Raw genomic sequence first — 16,283 nt, 5'->3', positions numbered from 1 at the left:
TGCTTTTAGCCAGAGGCCTATGGGCCCTGGTCAAAAGTAGTGCACTATGGAATAGGGTGCCATTTCAGACAGATCCACTCTCTGAACCCACACAAAACAGTTTGGGTAAGAGGATTTGGGAAATATCTCATTAGTTTAAATCCAACAGCTCGTCTTACATTTGGACAGCCCAGCTCAGGATTAGGCATACTCCAAATATCACATTCCACCAATCCAATTTAGCAACCTTTTGTTCAATTAGATTCAATAAAAAAATTACTTTGGGGGATTGTATTTCATTATCACTGGGCTCTTTGTACACATTTGGGGTGACTGACAGACTGACAGACTGGGACAAACTAAGGCAGGGGTCTCCAACCCTGTTCCTGGAAAGCTACCGTCCTGTAGGTTTTCACTCCAACACCAGTTGTAACTAACCTGGTTCATCTTATCAACCAGCTAATTATTAGATTCAGGGGTGCTAGATTAGGGTTGGAGTGAAAACATACAGGATGGTAGCTCTCCAGGAACAGGTTGGAGAGCCCTGAATCGGGCAAAATGTCTTGGTTTTATTGCAAGTGGGTTAGTAAACTCGAGGGGGTTTGTTAGGGTTAGGGTTAGGTTAATGCTGGTGACTTTCTGAGCTTAGGTAGACTAGCATTTAAGACTGTTGAGTATGTCAACGAAGTCTAGCCCTAAATGATGCAGCTCTCTTAAGCACAGTGCCAATCATCCATGATCAAACATTTTTGCTGTGGGAATTTCTTGTCCTGTACCACCTGTGTGATTGTGGACTCCTTTGTGTGTGTCCTCTTGGTAAACGTCCTGAAAGAGATAGCGAGCTCTCATTCCTACACACCAACACATATATCACAACCTATTCCATCCTACCACCCTCCATTTCCCCTCCCATCATTCACACACACACACACACACACACACACACACAGACACAGACACACACACACACAGACACACACACAGACGACACACACGCACACACACACACACACACACACACACACACACACACACACACACACACACACAGACACACACACACACACACATGTATTTGAAATACGTATTTTAATAACTTCTGAGTATTTTGTAATTTGAATTACGCTGGGCTGAACTACAAACCAATGTGTATTGTATTTTCAAAATACTGTCATTTGTATTTTGAAAATAGAAAATACATGTATATATCGGCATTGGTCTCAGAGGTCTGATATCATTATGGTATGATAAGAGCGTCTGCTAAATGAAATAAATATTAATGTACACTACCAGTCAAAAGTTTGGACACACCTACTCATTCAAGGGTTTTTCTTTATTTTTATAATTGTTTTCATTGTAAAATAATAGTGAAGACATCAAAAAACACCTATGGAATCATGTAGTAACCAAAAAAGTGTTAAACAAATCAAAATATATATTTTAGATTTTAGATTCTTCAAAGTAGCCACCCTTTGCCTTGAAGACAACTTTGCACACTCTTCGCATTCTCTCAACCAGCTTCATGAGGTAGTCACCTGGAATGCATTTCAATTAACAGGTGTGCATTCTTAAAAGTTAATTTGTGGAATTTATTTCCTTCTTAATGTGTTTGAGCCAATCAGTTGTGCTGTGACAGCTCAAATAAGCAAAGAGAAACGACAGTCCATCATTACTTTAAGACATGAAGGTCAGTCAATACGGAACATTTCAAGAACTTTGAAAGTTTCTTCAAGTGCAGTCGCAAAAACCATCAAGCGCTATGATGAAACTGGCTCTCATGAGGACCGCCACAGGAATGGAAGACCCAGAGTTACCTCTGCTGTAGAGGATACGTTCATTAGAGTTACCAGTCTCCGAAATTGCAGCCCAAATAAATGCTTCACACAGTTCAAGTAACAGACACGTCTCAACATCAACTGTTCGGAGGGGGCTGTGTGAATCAGGCCTTCATGGTCGAATTGCAGCAAAGAAACCACTACTAAAGGACACCAATAAGAAGAAGAGACCTGCTTGGAACAAGAAACACGAGCAATGGACATTAGACTGGTGGAAATTTGTCCTTTGGTCTGGAGTCCAAATTGGAGATTTTCGGTTCAAAACTCAGTGTCTTTGTGAGACGTGGTGTGGGTGAACGGATGATCTCCACATGTGTAGTTCCCACCATAAAGCATGGAGGAGGTGTTATGGTGTGTGGGTGCTTTGCTGGTGACACTGTCTGTGATTTATTTAGAATTCAAGGCACACTTAACCAGCATGGCTACCACAGCATTCCGCAGTGATACACCATCCCATCTGTTTTGGGCTTAGTGGGACTATCATTTGTTTTTCAACAGGACAATAACTCAACACACCTCCAGGCTGTGTAAGGGCTATTTTACCAAGAAGGAGAGTGATGGAGTGCTGCATCAGATGACCTGGCCTCCACAATCCCCCGACCTCAACCCAATTGAGATGGTTTGGGATGAGTCGGACGGCAGAGTGAAGGAAAAGCAGCCAACAAGTGCTCAGCATATGTGGGAACTCCTTCAAGACTGTTGGAAAAGCATTCCAGGTGAAGCTGGTTAAGAGAATGCGAAGAGTGTGCAAAGCTGTCATCAAGGCAAAGGGTGGCTATTTGAAAAATCTCAGATATAACCTCCCGAGTGGCGCAGTGGTCTAAGGCTCTCTGTGCCACTAGAGATCCTGGTTTGAATCCAGGCTCTGTCGTAGCCGGCCGCGACCGGGAGACCCATGGGGCGGTGCACAATTGGCCCAACGTTGTCCAGGGTAGGGGAGGGAATGGCCAGCAGGGATGTAGCTCAGTTGGTAGAGCATGGTGTTTGCAACGCCAGGGTTGTGGGTTCGATTCCCACGGGGGTCCAGTATGAAAAAGATAAAAAAATATGTATGCACTCACTAACTGTAAGTCGCTCTGGATAAGAGCATCTGCTAAATGAATTTTTTTTTTTAAAGATATATACATTGGGGAGAACAAGTATTTGATACACTGCCGATTTTGCAGGTTTTCCTACTTACAAAGCATATAGAGGTCTGTAATTTTTATCAAAAATCCAGAAAATCACATTGTACGATTTTTAAGTAATTAATTTGCATTTTATTGCATGACATAAGTACTTTGTTTGCAATTACAGAGATCATACATTTCCTGTAGGTCTTGACCAGGTTTGCACACACTGCAGCAGGGATTTTGGCCCACTACTCCATACAGACCTTCTCCAGATCCTTCAGGTTTCGGGGCTGTCGCTGGGCAATACGGACTTTCAGCTCCCTCCAAAGATTTTCTATTGGGTTCAGGTCTGGAGACTGGCTAGGCCACTCCAGGACCTTGAGATGCTTCTTACGGACCCACTCCTTAGTTGCCCTGGCTGTGTGTTTCGGGTCGTTGTCATGCTGGAAGACCCAGCCACGACCCATCTTCAATGCTCTTACTGAGGGAAGGAGGTTGTTGGCCAAGATCTCGCGATACATGGCCCCATCCATCCTCCCCTTAATACGGTGCAGTCGTCCTGTCCCCTTTGCAGAAAAGCATCCCCAATGAATGATGTTTCCACCTCCATGCTTCACAGTTGGGATGGTGTTCTTGGGGTTGTACTCATCCTTCTTCTTCCTCCAAACACGGCGAGTGGAGTTTAGACCAAAAAGCTTTATTTTTGTCTCTTCAGACCACATGACCTTCTCCCATTCCTCCTCTGGATCATCCAGATGGTCATTGGCAAACTTCAGACGGGCCTGGACATGCGCTGGCTTGAGCAAGGGGACCTTGCGTGCGCTGCAGGATTTTAATCCATGACGGCGTAGTGTGTTACTAATGGTTTTCTTTGAGACTGTGGTCCCAGCTCTCTTCAGGTCATTGACCAGGTCCTGCCGTGTAGTTCTGGGCTGATCCCTCACCTTCCTCATGATCATTGATGCCCCACGAGGTGAGATCTTGCATGGAGCCCCAGACCGAGGTTGATTGACCGTCATCTTGAACTTCTTCCATTTTCTAATAATTGCGCCAACAGTTGTTGCCTTCTCACCAAGCTGCTTGCCTATTGTCCTGTAGCCCATCCCAGCCTTGTGCAGGTCTATAATTTTATCCCTAATGTCCTTACACAGCTATCTGGTCTTGGCCATTGTGGAGAGGTTGGAGTCTGTTTGATTGATGTGTGGACAGATCTTTTATACAGGTAACGAGTTCAAACAGGTGCAGTTAATACAGGTAATGAGTGGAGAACAGGAGGGCTTCTTAAATAAAAACTAACAGGTCTGTGAGAGCCGGAATTCTTACTGGTTGGTAGGTGATCAAATACTTATGTCATGCAATAAAATGCAAATGAATTACTTAAAAATCATACAATGTGATTTTCTGGATTTTTGTTTTAGATTCCGTCTCTCACAGTTGAAGTGTACCTATGATAAAGATTACAGACCTCTACATGCTTTGTAAGTAGGAAAACCTGCAAAATCGGCAGTGTATCAAATACTTGTTCTCCCCACTGAATGTATACTTTTTTTCTTGTTTAACACTTTTTGGGTTACTACATGATTTCATATGTGTTATTTCATAGTTTTGATGTCTTCACTATTATTCTACAATGTAAAACATTTGAAAAATGAAGAAAAACCCTTGAATGAGTAGGTATGTTCAAACGTTTGACTGGTACTGTATATGTAAAGATGTTGATAAATATTTTGTTCAAGGAAAATGTACGTGATACTATTGTGATATGTTGTTTTCTCACCTAGCTGTATCAAGATGAATGCACTAATTGTAAGTCGCTCTGGATAAGAGCATCTGCTATATGACTAAAATGTTTACAGACATTTAAAAATGAAGAATTGCAAAGCATGCTGAGTATTATTCTAATGAGCCCCGCCCTGAAACAAGGCCAATAATAATACCTACTGTGCTTTGCAGTTCATTTCGGTATATTGATCTTTATGGTATTTTGTAATTGTATTTTGTCATTTTTGCCCACACACACACACACACACACACACACACACAACACACAACACAAACACACAGAGAGAGAGAGCGAGAGATGGGATGTATTTAAATTACTTTATTTTGTAATTTGTATTACACTGGGCTGAACTACAGTCGTGGTCAAAAGTTTTGAGAATGACACAAGGATTGGTCTTCACAAAGTTCACTGTTTCAGTGTTATGAGATATTTTTGTCAGATGTTACTATGGTATACTGAAATATAATTACAAGCATTCCATAAGTGTCAAAGGCTTTTATTGACAATGACATTAAGTTTATGCAAAGAGTCAATATTTGCAGTGTTGACCCTTCTTTTTCAAGACCTCTGCAATCCGCTCTGGCATGCTGTCAATTAACTTCTGGGCCACATCCTGACTGATGGCAGCCCATTCTTGCATAATCAATGCTTGGAGTTTGTCAGAATTTGTGGGTTTTTGTTTGTCCACCCGCCTCTTGAGGATCTCAATGGTATTAAGGTCTGGGGAGTTTCCTGGCCATGGACCCAAAATGTCGATGTTTTGTTCCCCAAGCCACTTAGTTATCACTTTTGCCTTATGGCAAGGTGCTCCATCATGCTGGAAAATGCATTGGTCGTCACCAAACTGTTCTTGGATAGTTGGGAGAAGTTGCTCTCGGAGGATGTGTTGGTACCATTCTTTATTCATGGCTGTGTTCTTAGGCAAAATTGTGAGTGAGCCCACTCCCTTGGCTGAGAAGATCAATGATCTCAAGGCAGCTGGGACCATAGTCACCAAGAAAACAATTGGTAACACACTACGCCGTGAAGGACTGAAATCCTGCAGCGCCCGCAAGGTCCCCCTGCTCAAGAAAGCACATATACAGGCCCGTCTGAAGTTTGCCAATGAACATCTGAATGATTCAGAGGAGAACTGGGTGAAAGTGTTGTGGTCAGATGAGACCAAAATCGAGCTCTTTGGCATCAACTCAACTCGCCGTGTTTGGAAGAGGAGGAATGCTGCCAATGACCCCAAGAACACCATCCCCACCGTCAAACATGGAGGTGGAAACATTATGCTTTGGGGGTGTTTTTCTGCTAAGGGGACAGGACAACTTCACCGCATCAAAGGGACGATGGACGGGGCCATGTACCGTCAAATCTTGGGTGAGAACCTCCATTGAAAATGGGTCGTGGATATGTATTCCAGCATGACAATGACCCAAAACACACTGCCAAGGCAACAAAGGAGTGGCTCAAGAAGAAGCACATTAAGGTCCTGGAGTGGCCTAGCCAGTCTCCAGAACTTAATCCCATAGAAAATCTGTGGAGGGAGCTGAAGGTTCGATTTGCCAAACGTCAGCCTCGAAACCTTAATGACTTGGAGAAGATCTGCAAAGAGAAGTGGAACAAAATCCCTCCTGAGATGTGTGCAAACCTGGTGGCCAACTACAATAAACGTCTGACCTCTGTGATTGCCAACAAGGGTTTTGCCACCAAGTACTAAGTCATGTTTTGCAGAGGGGTCAAATACTTATTTCCCTCATTAAAATGCAAATCAATTTATAACATTCTTGACATGTGTTTTACTGGATTTGTTTGTTGTTATTCTGTCTCTCACTGTTCAAATAATCCTACCATTACAATTAAAGACTGATCATGTCTTTGTCAGTGGGCAAACGTACAAAATCAGCAGGGGATCAAATACTTTTTCCCCTCACTGTACACCTTAGCCAAACACATTTAAACTCAGTTTTTCACAATTCCTGTAATTTAATCCTAGTAAAAATTCCCTGTCCTAGGTCAGTCAGGATCACCACTTTATTTTAAGAATGTGAAATGCCAGAATAATAGTAGAGAGAATCATTTATTTCAGCTTTTGTTTCTTTCATCACATTCCCAGTGGGTCAGAAGTTTACATACACTCAATTAATATTTGGTAGCATTGCCTTTCAATTGTTTAACTTGGGTCAAACGTTTCGGGTAGCCTTCCACAAGCTTCCCACAATAAGTTGGGTGAATTTTGGCCCATTCCTCCTGACAGAGCTGGTGTAAATGAATCAGGTTTGTAGGCATCCTTGCTCGCACACGCTTTTTCAGTTCTGCCCACAAATGTTCTATAGGATTGAGGTCAGGGCTTTGTGATTGCCACTCCAATACCTTAACTTTGTTGTCCTTAAGCCATTTTGCCACAACTTTGGAAGTATACTTGGGGTCATTGTGCATTTGGAAGACCCATTTGCGACCAAGCTTTAACTTCCTGACTGATGTCTTGAGATGTTGCTTCAATATATCCACATAATTTTCCTTCCTCATGATGCCATCTATGTTGTGAAGTGCACCAGTCCCTCCTGCAGCAAAGCACCCCCACAGCACGATGCTGCCACCCCCATGCTTCACGGTTGGGATGGTGTTCTTTGGCTTGCAAGCACCTCCTTTTCTTCCAAACATAACAATGGTCATTATGGCCAAACCGTTCTATTTTTGTTTCATCAGACGTTCAAAGTACGTTCATCTCTAGGGGACAGAACGCGTCTCCTACCTGAGCGGTATGACGGCCTCGTGGTCCCATGGTGTTTATACTTGCGCACTATTGTTTGTACAGATGAACGTGATACATTCAGGCGTTTGGAAATTGTTCCCAAGGATGAACCAGACTTGTGGATGTATACAATTTGTTTTCTGAGGTCTTGGCTGATTTCTTTTGATTTTCCCATGATGTCAAGACTCAAATTATGTCAATTAGCCTATCAGAAGCTTCTAAAGCCATGACATCATTTTTTGGAATTTTCCAAGCTATTTAAAGGCACAGTCAACTTAGTGTATGTAAACTTCTGACCCACTGTAATTGTGATACAGTGAATTATAAGTGAAATAATCTGTCTGTAAACAATTGTTGGAAAAATTACTTGTGTCATGCACAAAGTAGATGTCCTAACCGACTTGCCAAAACTATAGCTTGTTAACAAGAAATGTGTGGAATGGTTGAAAAACGAGTTTGAATAACTGTAGTGGCTTCCTTTCCTCTTTACCATAGCCACTGCCCTAGCCTGAAGCGGGGTTGTTTCGGACGCATACAGTCCACACTCAACGTTTCCAAACGGCCAAACATTCAATGAGATCCAGGGATATAGTGCAACAAAAATGTTTATTCTTCTTATCTAACAAAAAGGTATTCTCCAATCAACTTAAAGCAGAAATTACTTGAAATGCAAATACATAATATAATATGACCTGTCTGTCTGTATTTCTGTATGTCTATATGGTCAAAAAACTATACCGCTCCCGCATCTAGCAAGGACTCCTCCCCCCGAAGGCCCAACTTCCTGCCTTTATACTAACACAGTACAATGAATGGGCAAGAGGGGGGGCCAAAAACTGAGTTACACTAATAACAAATGAATATATCTCAATCCGGTAAATAAATCATAAAGGTACGTACCTAATATTTCATCATATACATTAATATTTAATATATTTACACAAATGTACATGGAGCTCAGTATGTTCAGTCTTTTATACAAAATATGCCCAAATCGGCTCTAACATACCGGCCCCTAATTGTTGACTGCACTGAATGCACAACAATTACTTAATATTCAAACGTAGAGCCAATACAAAAACATTCTATACCAGAGCACCATTACAGTTCATAGCTATATACAAATATACAAGGTGCCATATAGGAAAATAGTCCATAGATCTCAGTCTGAGTTGAAGTGTAAAGGTGTTCAACTTCCAAAAAATGTCAAGTTTGACGTCCACAAAATGTATGACATCAAAGAATGTAAGAGTACGACATCAACGAATCAGAGGTGCACGTGATTCAAAGATGGAGCACTGTGTGTGTGTGTGTGTGTGTGTGTCTCACTTCGTCGCCTCAAGGAGCAGACAGAGTTTATTGATAGGTCTCTGTAGGATATTGGTCTTAGTCTTAACCATGACGCTCCGGACAAGACCTTTGGCCCCTGGCAAAGCCTTCACCACACGCCCCATTAGCCAAGAGTTCCTTGGGGCGGTGTCATCGACGATGACCACAAGGTCACCAGGACTGAAGTTTCTCTTAGTTTTGTTCCACTTGTTCCGCTCCTGCATAAGTGGAAGATACTCCCTGATCCATCTCTTCCAGAAGAGGTCAGTGATATATTGTACTTGCTTCCATCTCCTTCGTGAGTATAGGTCACTTCTCTGGAATAGTCCTGGTGGCAGGACTGGCTTTGCTTTCAGATGAAGCAGATGGTTCGGAGTCAGGGGTTCTAGATCGTTAGGGTCATTTGTTACAGTAGTGATTGGTCTGTCGTTCATAATCGCCTCAACTTCACACAAGGCTGTCTGCAAAGCCTCATCATCCAGTACTTGCTCTTTAAGGACTGAATAGAGGATCTTTTTCACCAGTCGGATCAACCTCTCCCATACCCCCCCATGGTGGGCTCCAGAGGGAGGGTTGAATGACCATGTCACTCCTTCCTTCAGTAATTTATTTTGAACCTTGTTGTGATCCAGCTCTTTCAGAGCTTCTCCTAGCTCTCTGTGTGTTCCGACAAAGTTGGTGCCATTGTCTGTTCTGATACTTGTTACTGGGCCCCTTCGACAGATGAACCTGCGCAGGGCATTGATGCAGGAATCAGTATCCAGATAACTAGCAACTTCTAGATGGACAGCTCGACTCACAAGGCAAGTAAAGATCACACCATACCGCTTCACATGAACGCGGCCTCGCTTCACCTCTATGGGGCCAAAGTAATCTATGCCCACATGGGTGAAAGGCGGCAAATCAGGTGCTACCCGATCTTGTGGAAGGTCAGCCATCTTCTGTTCCCCAGCTCTAGCTTGCATCCGCCTGCAGAAGACACAGCTCTTAAGGATCTTCCTTGCTAAGGAGTTGGCACAGGGTATCCAATATCGCTGGCGAAGTCTAGAAAGCATGTGACCTCTCCCAGAGTGGCCAACCTGCTCATGGATGTGGAGTAAGATCAGTCTGGAGATGTAGGAGTCTTTGGGCAGGATCATAGGATTCTTTAGTTCCGTAGGCATAGCAGCTTTGCTTAACCTTCCTCCTACTCTCAGAATGCCATTGTCAACTATTGGATCAAGCTTACAGATTGAGCCGCTTCTCTTGGCACATTGTTTTCCTTTTACAACTAGTGCAATTTCTTGTTTAAAGTGCTGTCGTTGCTCAAATCGAATGATGACCTTTTCTGCTTCATCTAGGTCATCTACAGACAGACTTTCTTTTCCAAACGTCAGTTTGAACTTGTCAATTTGTTCCTTCAGTGAGTTTGTCAGACTCTGATCTGATCCTGGATCAGTTTGGGTGAGAACTTTCCTTTTCTGGCTTAACTGTAGTAGAAGTCTCTTCAGTTTCAGCATCCAGGCAACTGCTTTCTTCAAGCTGTTCCATGTTGAATAGTACTCAATCAGTTTGCTGGTCGGACTCTTTTCTTCCACACATGTACTGTTTACGATGACGTCTTTTCTCACCTCTGGATCATCTGGAGGGATGGAGCCAAGCTCCTCGGGGACTTTCGGCCATTGTGTTTCTGTTTTCTCCAGGAATTCTGGTCCTTTGCGCCATCTCTTTGAGTTCAGGAAAGTTTCAACATGTAATCCTCTTGAGGCATCATCGGCTGGGTTGTGTTTGGAGTTCAAATACCTCCACTGTTTTGCTTTCGATAGGTCACGGATCATAGCAACCCTATTCGCCACAAAAGTATGGAATCTCTTGGTATCGTTGCGGATGTATTTTAGCACCGACTGGCTGTCTGTCCAGAAAGTTGACTCCTCAAGTTCAATCTGGAGCTCCAACCTTAACATCCTGTCCACTCGCACTGCCAATGTTGCTGCAGCAAGTTCCAGTCTGGGGATCGTCATCTGCTTGAGTGGAGTCACCCTTGATTTCCCCAGTATGAATGCGATGTGGACCTTTTCCATAACGTTTGTGAACCTAAGGTAGCTTGCCGTGCCATAACCTTGTTCACTTGCATCACCGAAGTGATGCAGCTGTGCGGTCTTGATTTGACCAAAGTTCTCCGGCATCATACACCTGTTGATCTGGAATCTGGAGAGCTGGTCCAGCTCTGAGAGCCATCTCTTCCATGAAATAGAGTGTTCTTCAGGGATGACTTCGTCCCATCCACACTTTAGCTTGCAGAGCACTTGAAGAATTTGCTTTGCCTTTAATACGAATGGGGCGAGGAAACCTAATGGATCATAAATAGAGCTGACAGTTGAGAGAATACCTCTTCTTGTAAGGGGTCTGTTCTTGACAGTGACCTGGAAGGTAAACACATCCCTTTCAATGTTCCATCGGATTCCAAGTGCTCTTTCAACAGGCAGCTTTTCTCTGTCCAGGTCCAGTTCTTTTATCTGCTTGGCTTTGTGTTCATCAGGGATAGAAGCTAGTACAGTGCGGCTGTTGCTGACCCACTTGGTCAATTTGAACCCACCTTGAGAGCACACATCCCTGAGGTTTCTTGTGAGAGCTATGGCTTGTTCTTCTGTGGCCACTGACTTGAGGCAGTCATCAACATAGAAGTTGGACTTGACTGTTTGAATCACCTCTTCATCGTACCCCTCACAGTTGTCTTCTGCAGTCTTTCGCAGTGCAAAGTTTGCACAACTTGGAGAGGATATAGCACCGAAAAGATGTACTGTCATTCTGTACTCCTCCAATCTTTTGTTAGTATCACCATCCGGCCACCATAGGAATCGCAGGAAGTCTAAGTCATCTTCATGGACACGTACTTGATGGAACATTCCTTCGATGTCTGCCATCATGGCAATGTGCTCTTGCCGAAATCTTAGCAAGACTCCTATAAGCGTGTTTGCCAGGTCAGGGCCTTGAAGGAGTTCACTGTTAAGAGATGTACCTTTATAGGATGATGAACAGTCAAACACCACTCGTATCGTTCCTTTGCGCTTATGGTGAACGCCATGGTGTGGTATGTACCATACCTTGCCTTTCTCTCTGAGGAGCTGTTCTTGTGGTACCTTCTCGGCGTAACCTTTTGTTATCATCTCTTCCATGAAGCCTTTGTACTCTGCAGCGTAACCTTTGTCCTTCTTGAACTTCCTGATAATATTTAGAGCCCGCTGCTTTGCCATGTCACGGTTGTTTGGCAGGACTACATCTTTGTTGCGAAAGGGCAACGGTAAGTAGTAGTGATGGTCTTTGAGGGTTATGGAGCTTGATACTATCTCCATAAACCTACGATCCTCAGCTGACATCTCACTTTTCTCTTCATACTCTCTCTCAGGGAAGTCATGGTTGTACTGATTTACAAGAAGAACCCCCAGGTCGGCCATTGAGATACGATTGGCCATCACCGTAGGACGCCCGGATTCTTCTGCCATGGTACAACTGTTGAGAGGACCATTCATCACCCATCCAAAGAGGGTTTTCACTGCATACGGTCCGTTGCCTTGGCTATTTATGATTTGCCAGGGTTCCATTGCCTTTGGAGCATTTACGCCAATCAGAAGTTCGACGTCAGCATCAATCTCCTTCAACTGAACCTCTTTCAGGTATGGCCACCTTTTGAGCTCTTTCTGAGTGGGAATGTTCTCTCTTGTCACTGGGATCTTATGTTGGGTGTAGACCTTTGGTAATGCAAGAAATGTGTCGCCTTCCACATTGCCAATCTCTAATCCAGATATCTCAAAGCTCTTGGTAGGACTCTCCTGCCCCATTGTGCGTAGCAGAATTTCAGTCGCACTGCCTTTAGCTTGCAACTGCCTCATGAGTCTCTCCGTACAAAATGTTGCTGAGCTACCAGAATCGAGAAACGCATAGGTTAACACAGACTTGCTTCCATTTGCCACCTTTACTTGAACTGGCACAATTGCAAGTGCACAATCTGTACCGGCCCCGGTATCTTCACCAGCTTCCAGTGAAACAAGAGCACTGCTGACAGTCTCCTCCCGCTTTACTGCTACACCACTCATATCTGCCTTTTGAGATCTAAATCTCTCTCTTCCTTCAATGTGCAGGATAGTGGGGTGCTTTCTTTGACAGCTCTGACAGGTCATCCTTCTTTTACATTCTCTGCTTAAGTGTCCTCTCATCAAACAGCCAAAACAAAGGCCTTTTGATCTCAGAAACTCAACCTTGAATTCATGTGGCTGTCTTCACATAGACCTCTGGTTCCTGTTTCTCAAAATAAGAGTTCATTCCATCTTCTTGGCTTAGTAAATGGGCTGCCACAGAATGGGATTGAGAAGTTGACTCGGTACTCTCCAGGACCTTCAGTTTGGCATTATATGCTGCTATGTCCGTTTCCAGTGCCATTTTTTCCATCCTAACATTCAGTTGAGCTTTCTCCAGTTCCAATGCATGCTTGTCTTGTAATGATGCTTGGCGAGCTAGTAGAGCTGCTCGTTCTGCCTCGGTTTTAAGGCGTTCAGAGGACACTGAGGAAGCAGTCTTAGAATACTTAGTTTTACTTGATATTTTTGACACATTGGAAATGCTGTCATGTGGTTCAATGAGCGTTTGTGGCTCAACTTCAGCCTTTTTCCATATTTCCACCTCTTTCAGGAAATGTTCATAAGTTCTCATTCTTGGTTGATAATAGTTAATGCTCTCCTGTTCCTGTTCCTCCTCTGTGACCAGCTCTAGCACAGATTCATGAGCCTTCTTAAAGTCATTGAGCACAGCCTCAAATGCTTCAAGACTCTCATTCACAGTTGCAATGTTTCCTCCATCAACAAGAAGGACTTTTATTTCATTCATTTTGCGTGTACACACTCCAAGTTTGCCTCTCCGGGCTGCATAGAGTGAATTTAGATGCTCCTCTGCCCTCTCCAGTGGAGTCTTATTTGGGATTTCCTCCTCCATCATTCACTTTTAGTTCACTCAATTTACAATGACACGGTTGTTGGTTTGATTGTTAAACGTAATGCCCCTTTAGACCTCCTTTAATCTTTAAAAACACAGTCATCCATTTCAGCATATTGACCCATTTTGAATTGCACATGTGCAAGTTTGGCATTTTAGATGCGTTTTAAACATTTCATCCCGTTGAGGTTTTGTCCCTTTAATGAAGTTTTAACACGCAGTATCTTTAGATCCTTAAGTTGCATTCGTTGCGTTGATGGATTGCATTTCCACGTTAGGCCAAATATTAGATATATGATTAGGCTACATTGTGCATAGGATCTGTGTTTCCCAAACTTAAACTTCTTAATTGTTTTCACAGCGCTGTATTTTGAATTCCATTCCCAAGTTTATCAAACATTCCAATTATAAGCACATTTGCGCTTCCATAATATGCATGATCAAACGATCGCCTTGAACAGGGCAGCTCATTCATTCGCAGTGGTTACTCACGGCTGGCGAAATCTAGGAGTTTAAATCCTTCCAAGCGAGCTGTCCTTATGGTCCGAATGCAATTACAAATAGAACAAAGTCCAGCGTGTGTCCGAACCGGAGATTTCCTTCCGGTAGTAATCCTTCACGGAGTTTTTTGACTTGATTGTAGTGGCTTCCTTTCCTCTTTACCATAGCCACTGCCCTAGCCTGAAGCGGGGTTGTTTCGGACGCATACAGTCCACACTCAACGTTTCCAAACGGCCAAACATTCAATGAGATCCAGGGATATAGTGCAACAAAAATGTTTATTCTTCTTATCTAACAAAAAGGTATTCTCCAATCAACTTAAAGCAGAAATTACTTGAAATGCAAATACATAATATAATATGACCTGTCTGTCTGTATTTCTGTATGTCTATATGGTCAAAAAACTATACCGCTCCCGCATCTAGCAAGGACTCCTCCCCCCGAAGGCCCAACTTCCTGCCTTTATACTAACACAGTACAATGAATGGGCAAGAGGGGGGGCCAAAAACTGAGTTACACTAATAACAAATGAATATATCTCAATCCGGTAAATAAATCATAAAGGTACGTACCTAATATTTCATCATATACATTAATATTTAATATATTTACACAAATGTACATGGAGCTCAGTATGTTCAGTCTTTTATACAAAATATGCCCAAATCGGCTCTAACAATAACTCCAACCTAAGTGTATGTAAACTTCCGACTTCAACTGTATGTACATTAGGCTAATTGTATCTGCAAAATAAATCTGCAATGATAATACATCATTCTGATCATCATCATCATCATCATCGTCATTACAATACATATCACTGCATATTCACTAGCCTACTCTCCATAATGCAGTATAGCTTTATACATAGTATAGAATGAAAGGTAATGGATGTGGCTTTGTGCCTGCATCATTAACAGCCTATCTGTCAGACAGACACATATGACATAATTTCTCTGGCTGATATTGCTGCATTATCTCTTGTTAGGTGGGACTTGCGAAGCAAGACTTTAAATCTTCGTCATACTTCTTCTTCTTCTTCTTAATCTTCTTCATGTTACTCCTCTTACACCATTTAAGATAGAAAAGCCATTCAAACTTATGTGCGGACTGGTCTGGATTGAGCTGCTTACATTTTACTTGTTGATATCTTTGATACTTTTTAAAATATTAAAATTTGTGTCCTTCTTTTTGTCCTGCATCCACTTTCATGGAATTTCCTCAACATTCTAAACCTCTCCATTGTGACATCAGACTTCAACATTCACCATAAACAATGTAACTGTCGACACAAATCAGCTACTTTGACCACTTTCCCAACAAGTTAGCCAAAAAGTTAAAGGGCAGGTAGCTTAGTGGTTAAGAGCGTTGTGCCAGTAACCGAAACGTCGCTGGTTGTAATCCCCAAGCCGACTAGGTGAAAAATCTGTTGATTTGCCCTTGAGCAAGGCACTTAACCCTAATTGCTCCTGTAAGTCTGTCACGCCCTGACTCAGGGGACTCGTATATGTTGAGTCAGGGTGTGTATATTCTTTGTTTGTGTATATTTCTATGTGGTTTATCTAGGATGGGTATTTCTATGTTGGCCGGTGTGGTTCCCAATCAGAGGCAGCTGTCGCTCGTTGTCTCTGATTGGGGATCATACTTAGGCAGCCTATTGGCACTACTGAGTTGTGGGATCTTGTTCCTTGTAAGGTATGTTGTGTGTTCTACCTTGGACTTCACGTTTCGTTTTGTTTTGTTATTTTGTCGTGTGTTTATAAGTTAATAAACATGTACGTATATCACGCTGCGCCTTGGTCTGACACGTCATTCAACGAACGTGACAAAGTCGCTCTGGATAAGAGCGTCTGCTAAATGACTAAAATGTAAATGTAAAATGGTATGACATCTCGGTCTACTTCTCTGCTATGCAAATCTGGAAAGGTAATGGAAATTGGAAATATCTTGTACAGATCTAACAATACAGCTGTTTTAGTAACCACATCAACAACTTTCTGTCTATTTTCTTTTAAACCACTGCCGTTTTGACCACCTTT

The sequence above is a fragment of the Coregonus lavaretus genome (assembly GCF_964263955.1).
Source record: "Coregonus lavaretus genome assembly, chromosome: 5".
NCBI lineage: Eukaryota > Metazoa > Chordata > Actinopteri > Salmoniformes > Salmonidae > Coregonus > Coregonus lavaretus.
The sequence above is the reverse complement of the archived record's forward strand: the minus strand, read 5'-3'. Positions refer to the sequence as shown.